At 51.7% G+C, this 6,734-nt stretch overlaps 1 protein-coding gene across 5 annotated transcripts in view; it reads right to left on the reverse strand.

The window, feature by feature from the left end:
• The window catches only part of PTPN4 (protein tyrosine phosphatase non-receptor type 4), a 175,964-nt gene extending 173,782 nt beyond the window's left edge, over positions 1–2,182 (reverse strand). For 3 of the 5 annotated variants that reach the window (XM_064451253.1, XM_064451254.1, XM_064451252.1), the window contains exon 1: positions 1,439–2,158. The gene's annotated coding sequence lies outside the window, so the exon portion shown is untranslated. Of the gene's footprint in view, positions 1–1,438 lie in introns of all 5 variants that reach the window. The other 2 variants (XM_064451255.1, XM_064451256.1) reach the window with 2 other exon arrangements.
• Between the last annotated feature and the right edge of the window lie 4,552 nt (positions 2,183–6,734).

Consider the following 6,734-nt stretch of genomic DNA (forward strand, 5'->3'; position numbering starts at 1 on the left):
CATATTTTATCAACATGGTGCAAGCCAGAGCCATACCAATACGTAAAAACAACTTTTTAGGTCAGCGAAGCAAGAAATCCGTTGTCAAGAAAATGGCATCCATAAGATTACGATACCGAGTATTTTATGTTTAGGCAATGAACTGGAAAACTTTCCTACAATATACATAACTAATAAGAAAACCGTTTTGCTAATTCTAATCTAACTCATTCTCATATTCCCGCAATGCACGAGCTCATAAATGTCCACATGTGTATGAACACCCGGGTGGCTCCCAACATGACAGAGCAGTTAGTTGCCAATAACAAGCAGGCAAACATGTGCGCTCACAAAGCCCCCTCACCATTCAACACGGAGTTTAACTCAGGGCAAGAGAAATGCCCCGTGGGTGAGAAAATGTATGTGCGTACTGTCGTCTAACAGTTATTCTGCAGCTGAGATCCATTAGCACTTCTGTAATACACGAATCGCATAAATATCTTCTATCTCACAGTTAAAAACATTCTAGCGGCTTGGCCACACTGAAGCCCTGGAAGGGTATAAGTGGCAGCACGAAGTTCATTCACGTATATTTCACATCTGAGCGACATATAGTCTTTGAACAGGCAAGCGGTGGGAACATTTCACCTACACAGGCAGCTACCTCGTTTTCGCAACCAGCTCTCGGAGATTTTTGAAAGGAAAAGACGTTATTACTCTTCCAGCTGGTGCCGCAACCGTATACACGAGTTAACCCGTCACCAGGTACACCGAAAGCCTCTGTCGCATATAGACACACGCGATTATACAAGCCTTCTGCTTGAGGGAGATACTAAAAATGTACCAGAGGAACGCAACGACAGCACTCAAACCCATTTTCCCTGCCCATAACCAGGGCAACGTGCACATGTGCCTAGAAAGCACGGGAACCCAAACTCTCACGTTAAACATACTTAAAAAAAAAAATTAAGGAAAAAAAAAAAAAAAAGGTCTCGGGCGTTCAGCTGAGTTAACCACGTTTTACAGACCCCCAAACGCCCCCGACCTGGCTCCGCCGCTCGTTCCCCCGAAGACTGTTTACGAGCCCTCCCGGCGGGCCGGCGGCCGGCTTCACCCCGCACGCCCCCCCCACCCCAAACCGCGGGCCGGAGCGGAGCGGGGGCGCCTTTCTTTTCGGAGCGGGAGGGAAACTGACGACGGAAAGGGCACCCGCACACACGGCCCCCGCTCCTTCCCCCGGGAAGTTGCGGGGAGGGGGAGTAGGGCTGGGGTAAGCGGGGAGCAAGGCTGGGGGAGCAGCGGGGGACTGAGGGGGGGGGGGGGGAGCGGGGGCCCCTCGGCCCTCACAGGCCGGGGGGGGTGGGGGTGGGTGTCAGCACAGGAATGCGGCGCGCAGGACCCCCCCACCGCCCCTCTTTCCCCCAGCACCGAGACCCGAGCGCCCCGGCCGCCGCCTCACCTTCATATAACAGCCACGTCCTTCCAGATGGAGCGGGGACGGCGGAGGGAAGAGGCGCGGGGGCTGCGCTCGCCGCTGCCGCCCCGCGACCCCCCGGCCGCGCGCACGGGCACGCGCCGCAAGCGCTCGGGCACGCGCGCCGCGCAGCACCGCACCGCGCCGCACCGCACCCCCACCCCGCCGCGGGCGGGAGCGGGCGCGCCGCTCGCTGCCTTCAGTTCCCCCGCAGCGACCGGCCGAGCCGCAGCCCCGGGAGCAGCGACAGCAGCCGCGGCAGCCGCCCCGCTCCTAGCCGCGGCGGCGGCGAGGACCACATCGTACTGCAGCGGCTGGGCCGAGGGACCGGGAGGGGGTAGAGCTGGGGGGTGGAAGGGACGGGGAAGCCGCGGGGGGGTGGAGGAAAGGCGGCGGATCCCCCCCTCCGGCCTCTCCTTCCCCCCGCTCCTCACAGCCACCGGCCGGAGGGGGCGGCGAGGCGGCAGCTGGGGCGCGGGCAGCGCAGGGCAGCGCGGCGGCTGCTCCCCCGCACGGGGCACAGCGCCGCCTCACACACACACACCGGCAGCCCCGACCGGGACGGAGAGGGGACGGGGGAGGGGAAAGGCTGCGGGGCTCTGCGGAGGCGCCCGCCCTGCCGGTGAGCGAGCGAGCGTCGCGGGAAGGAGGCGGGAGAACCAGCAACCTCCGCCCCTCACCGCCGCCCTCCCGCCTCACGCAGGCAGCGCTGGCAGCATAGCAACCAACATGGCGGCTGCGCAGTCAATCGCTGGCTGGCAGGCGGGCGGGACCGGAGCCAGCCCCGGAGAACTCGCGAGAGTCGAACGGGAAAGGGGCGGTATCCTCCCTTTAGGATTGGCCTGGCTGATTGTCCATAAGAGAGAGAACTCAGGGCTGAGAGTCCATCCCGCGGCGTGATTGGGTGGGTTTACCATCAATTAAGGGGGTACTGCGGTCCGTCTGTGAGCGTCGATTGGCCAATTCAGCTGTCAGTCGCCGATACAGGCTCGCTCTGCGGCCCGAGGTGTGCCTGGCCGCTCTCCCCAGGCTCGGGGAGCGGTAGTGCTTCAGGGGACCGTGGCCGTGAGAGGTCCGGACCCCCACTCCTGCCGCGGGACGTTATTCCGAGGCACCGCCGTCAGCGCAGGCCGCCCCTCAGGCCTGCGGCGTGCCCGCGGACGGCCGGGCCCGGGGAGAGTGGGGAGCCTCCCCTCCTGAGAAGCGAGGCTATGTAACGGCGGGGTGTACCCGCAGCCTCCCCCGGTCTAGGCTAGGGCCCCTGGCGGGGGTGGGGCGGGAGAGGTGAGGCCTCTCTGCAGCCCCGATGTGCCCGGGAACTAGCGTTGGGCCCAGTCTTGTTTAATATCATTGTCAATGATCTGGATGAGGGGGGATCGAGTGCACCCTTAGTAAGTTTGCAGATGACACCAGGTTAAGAGGGAGTGTTGATCTGCTCGAGGGTAGGAAGGACCTGGACAGGCTGGATCGATGGGCTGAGGACAACTGTATGAGGTTTAACAAGGCCGGGTTCTGCGCTTGGGTCACAGCAACCCCATGCAACACTACAGGCTTGGGGAGGAGTGGCTGGAGAGCTGCCTGGCATCAAAGGACCTGGGGTGTTGGTTGACAGCCAGCTGAACATGAGCCAGCAGTGTGCTCAGGTGGCCAAGAGGGCCAACAGCATCCTGGCTTGTATCAGGAATAGTGTGGCCAGCAGGAGCAGGGAGGTGATCGTGCCCCTGTACTCTGCACTGGTGAGGCCGCACCTTGAATATTGTGTTCATTTTTGGGTCCCTCATGACAAAAAAGACATGGAGGTGCTGGAGCGCGTGCAGAGAAGGGTAATGAAGCTGGTGAAGGGTCTGGAGAGCAGGTCTTATGAGGAGCAGTTGAGGGAACTGGGGTTGTTTATTCTGGAGAAGAGGAGGCTGAGGGGAGACCTTGTTGCTCTCTACAGCTACCTGGAAGGAGGCTGTAGTGAGGTGGGTGTTGGTCTCTTCTCCCAGGTAACGAGTGATAGAATGAGAGGAAATGGCTTCAAGCTGTGCCAGGGGAGGTTTAGATTGGATATTAGGAAAAATTTCTTTACTGCAAGTGTGGTCAGGCATTGGAACGCGCTGCCCAGAGAGGCGGTGGAGTCACTATCCTTTAAGGTGTTCAAAAAGCATGTAGACATGGAGTTTCAGGGCATGGTTTAGGAGGCGTGGTGGTGTTGGGGTGACAGCTGGATTTGGATGATCCTAGAGGTCTTTTCCAACCTTAATGATTCTGTGGTTCTATGTCCCTCCTGTCGGGGCCTCCCTGGAAGGCAGGCACAGCGGGTAGCTGCCCAGCTTGGAGGGCTGGCCAGGACACACAAGTGCCATGACAAAGCAGGGCTGAGGGAAGCATTTGACAAGGGTGGTGGGCTTTTGCTCACCTGAGTGGTAGCAATAATGGGCTACAGCTAACTGGCGCTTCTCATTTTCATGGGGCTTGCAAGTGGTTTGAGTGCAACTGCCCTGGCAGGGCAATGTCACTTAAATGGCAGCACGTCCGCGTTGGTGTCAGGGCTGCCAGGCAGTCAGAATCCCTGCCGTGGAAGGAAGTGAGCTGGAGAGGGGGAATGGGGCTATCTTAACTGTGTAACCCTTGGTCTTGGCCACTTGTCCAGCTGTCCTCACCCTGCAGATGTCCTGGGGAGACATTTCTGCCTATGAGTCCTTACCCGAGTTCTCCAAGGTACGATGCGTGTTGTGCCTCTTGTTCACAGAAAGACTTTCATATGTGGCCCATGGGAAGGTTGGCTTTGCAAGACTTTGTTTAACACAACTCGGTGCTTTTGTGTATTTATACTGTGTGTGAAAGGGTTTAGTTAAAAATGTCTTTAATGTCCACTTATTAAAATACAACCTCTCACAATGAGCTCTTTACCAAATAACAGACACATAGAATATATAGTTGAGAGTGAGTTCCTGGATTTTACAATTAAATTCCTAACCATAGCAAGATGCAGAATAATACTAAGGGAGTTTGCATGTACTCTTCTAATTAGGAAGCTTTCTATAATCTCATTCTTTTGATGTTTAGAAACCTTCTGTACATTTCCAGCCTAAATTGTTCTTGTGCCAATTTTGTTCTTCTGCTTAAACAGCCCTTCCCTCTTAGCAGTGTTTACCCCCAAATATTTTTTTAGAAAGCAGTCTTACCCCCTTCATTTTACTAGGCTAAATAATCTAAGCTCTTTTAGCCTCCTCTCCCTTTTCCTGAGTGAGTATTAGGATACACAAGATTCTCCAGTTGTCTCATCATTCAGGACTAAGTTGCATCAGGGGTTGGAAGACTGAATTTGGGGAAGGCAGTCAGGCAGGAATTTTAGATAACACACAATTTCTGGAGCACTTTTAAATAATAGACTTTTAAAATATTATGACTAGAAAACACTCATAAATTGCTGTTATTTGAAATTTATTAATGGAAGTCTATAAATAAGATGACAAAATGTGAACATTTCTCCTGGATGGAACAATTCCTAGGCTGATGATTTCATAAAGCCCCAAAATGACACAGACAGCATCATTAATGCCATTCCTTGTGTCCATGTTGCTCCAGTGCTTCCCGAACATTTCCATAGCTATATTGACAAACTGATTGCAGTGCATCTCGAGACATCCAGTAACTGCATTCTACATTCCTGAACTGCTGCCAGCCTCTCGAGCAGCAGACAAGATATGTTCTTCTGTGCACAAAAGGGATCCTTAGCTGCAGAGTTGTCTCAGTTTCCTGACAGTTCTCTTTCAGATCATGGCAAATTTATTCACAAATTGCAGAGATACATTGTGATCCATTTGCACTTCAGCTTCAAAGTCTGCCTCTCACATTTTTGTATAATTTTCTTTGCTTGCGCCTGGTTTAAGTCAAACATACAGTTATGTTCATTTTGAGAATAACAATAATTAATACGTTACTTTATACAGAGTGGTAATAGAGAAGCAATCCACACCACGCACTGTGACTGTAGAACTACACAACATTTGTTTGGCAAATGTTAAACTTAAACTGTTATGAAAGGATATGTTTTGCTAATCTAACAAAATCGGTGACATGTACAGATATTAAAGGCTGGAGGTTCCAAGCTAATTATTCCTACAATTTCTTGTTTACAGAAGTCGTGATTCAAAGCACTAAATAAAGGCAGTGGAAGATTCCCACCATGTGCAAAGTACTTCAGGTCAGGCCTGCGTTGCAAGAGTGCTAAATATTTTAAAAGTAGATATTGAGACAAAGTTCTCTAGCTCATGCTCTTACAGCATCAATGGAGCAAAATTGCACTGCAGGATATTTGCGTACAGACTTTGCTCAGACCTTATAATGTGGAGTTCAGCAGAGAACTTACTTTGCAAAATTCTGATTTTGGAATTTTGTGTTATATACCCTGAGTGATCACTTCCCAAAATTATGAATGAAAGAGAGGAAGCAAACTGAAACGTGACACTCTCTCTATTTACTCAAAAGAGAACACATTCCTTTCATATGTAAAAAGCGCATTCAACTCACTTCTCTTTCAGTAGTGTGGCAAGTTTTCTGCTAGTCTGCCTGAGCATGTACACAAGGAAAGCTGCTGCCTTTTGCATAGATACTTCATACAGCTAGAGCTTAATTTTCAAATCAGTGCATGGGGATTTATCTGTACTGTTGCTGATGCGTTTTGGGGAAGATATGTTATCTCATGACTAGTACCGTTCTGCTAGTAAAACACCAATATCTTAAGTCATTTTCTACAAGTTAAACCTCATAGCTCTCACATAAATGTAGGAACAGACAAAAGCTTCTCCTTTACTTAATAGATCTTTGGTATGTGTTTGTGCCAACAACCTTATTGCTCATGCAAGACCTGCCAACCAAGCTGTGATAATTTATGTGAGCGAAATGTATATTAAAAATGTGAATGAGGTTTTAAACCTCTCACTGAAATATCATGCAGGCTGCTCTGTTGCCAAGATAACATACTTAAACACTGCATTAAAGCAATTCAAGATGAATGACTCTCGCCACAGGTGGAGTTTAGCAGGGAAAGGGGCAGGAGGCAGGGCACTTAATCTTAACGCTAAGATCAAGCATAATGTGTGTTTAATAGCAGGTACATTTTCTACAAAGTGGGGTCCTGATTCAGCAAAACACTTGGACAGACGCGCCTTGTCCACAGACAGTTCAGGGGCATGGGCACAACCTGGGAATGAGACTGGCCAAATCCCGTGTGGAGCATGCCACCAATCTGTGTGAACGGCTAGCAAGTCAGTGCTTCAGCATGGCTTTGAGA

This window comes from Phalacrocorax carbo, chromosome 5, assembly GCF_963921805.1.
Source record: "Phalacrocorax carbo chromosome 5, bPhaCar2.1, whole genome shotgun sequence".
In the NCBI taxonomy this organism is placed as follows: Eukaryota; Metazoa; Chordata; class Aves; order Suliformes; family Phalacrocoracidae; genus Phalacrocorax; species Phalacrocorax carbo.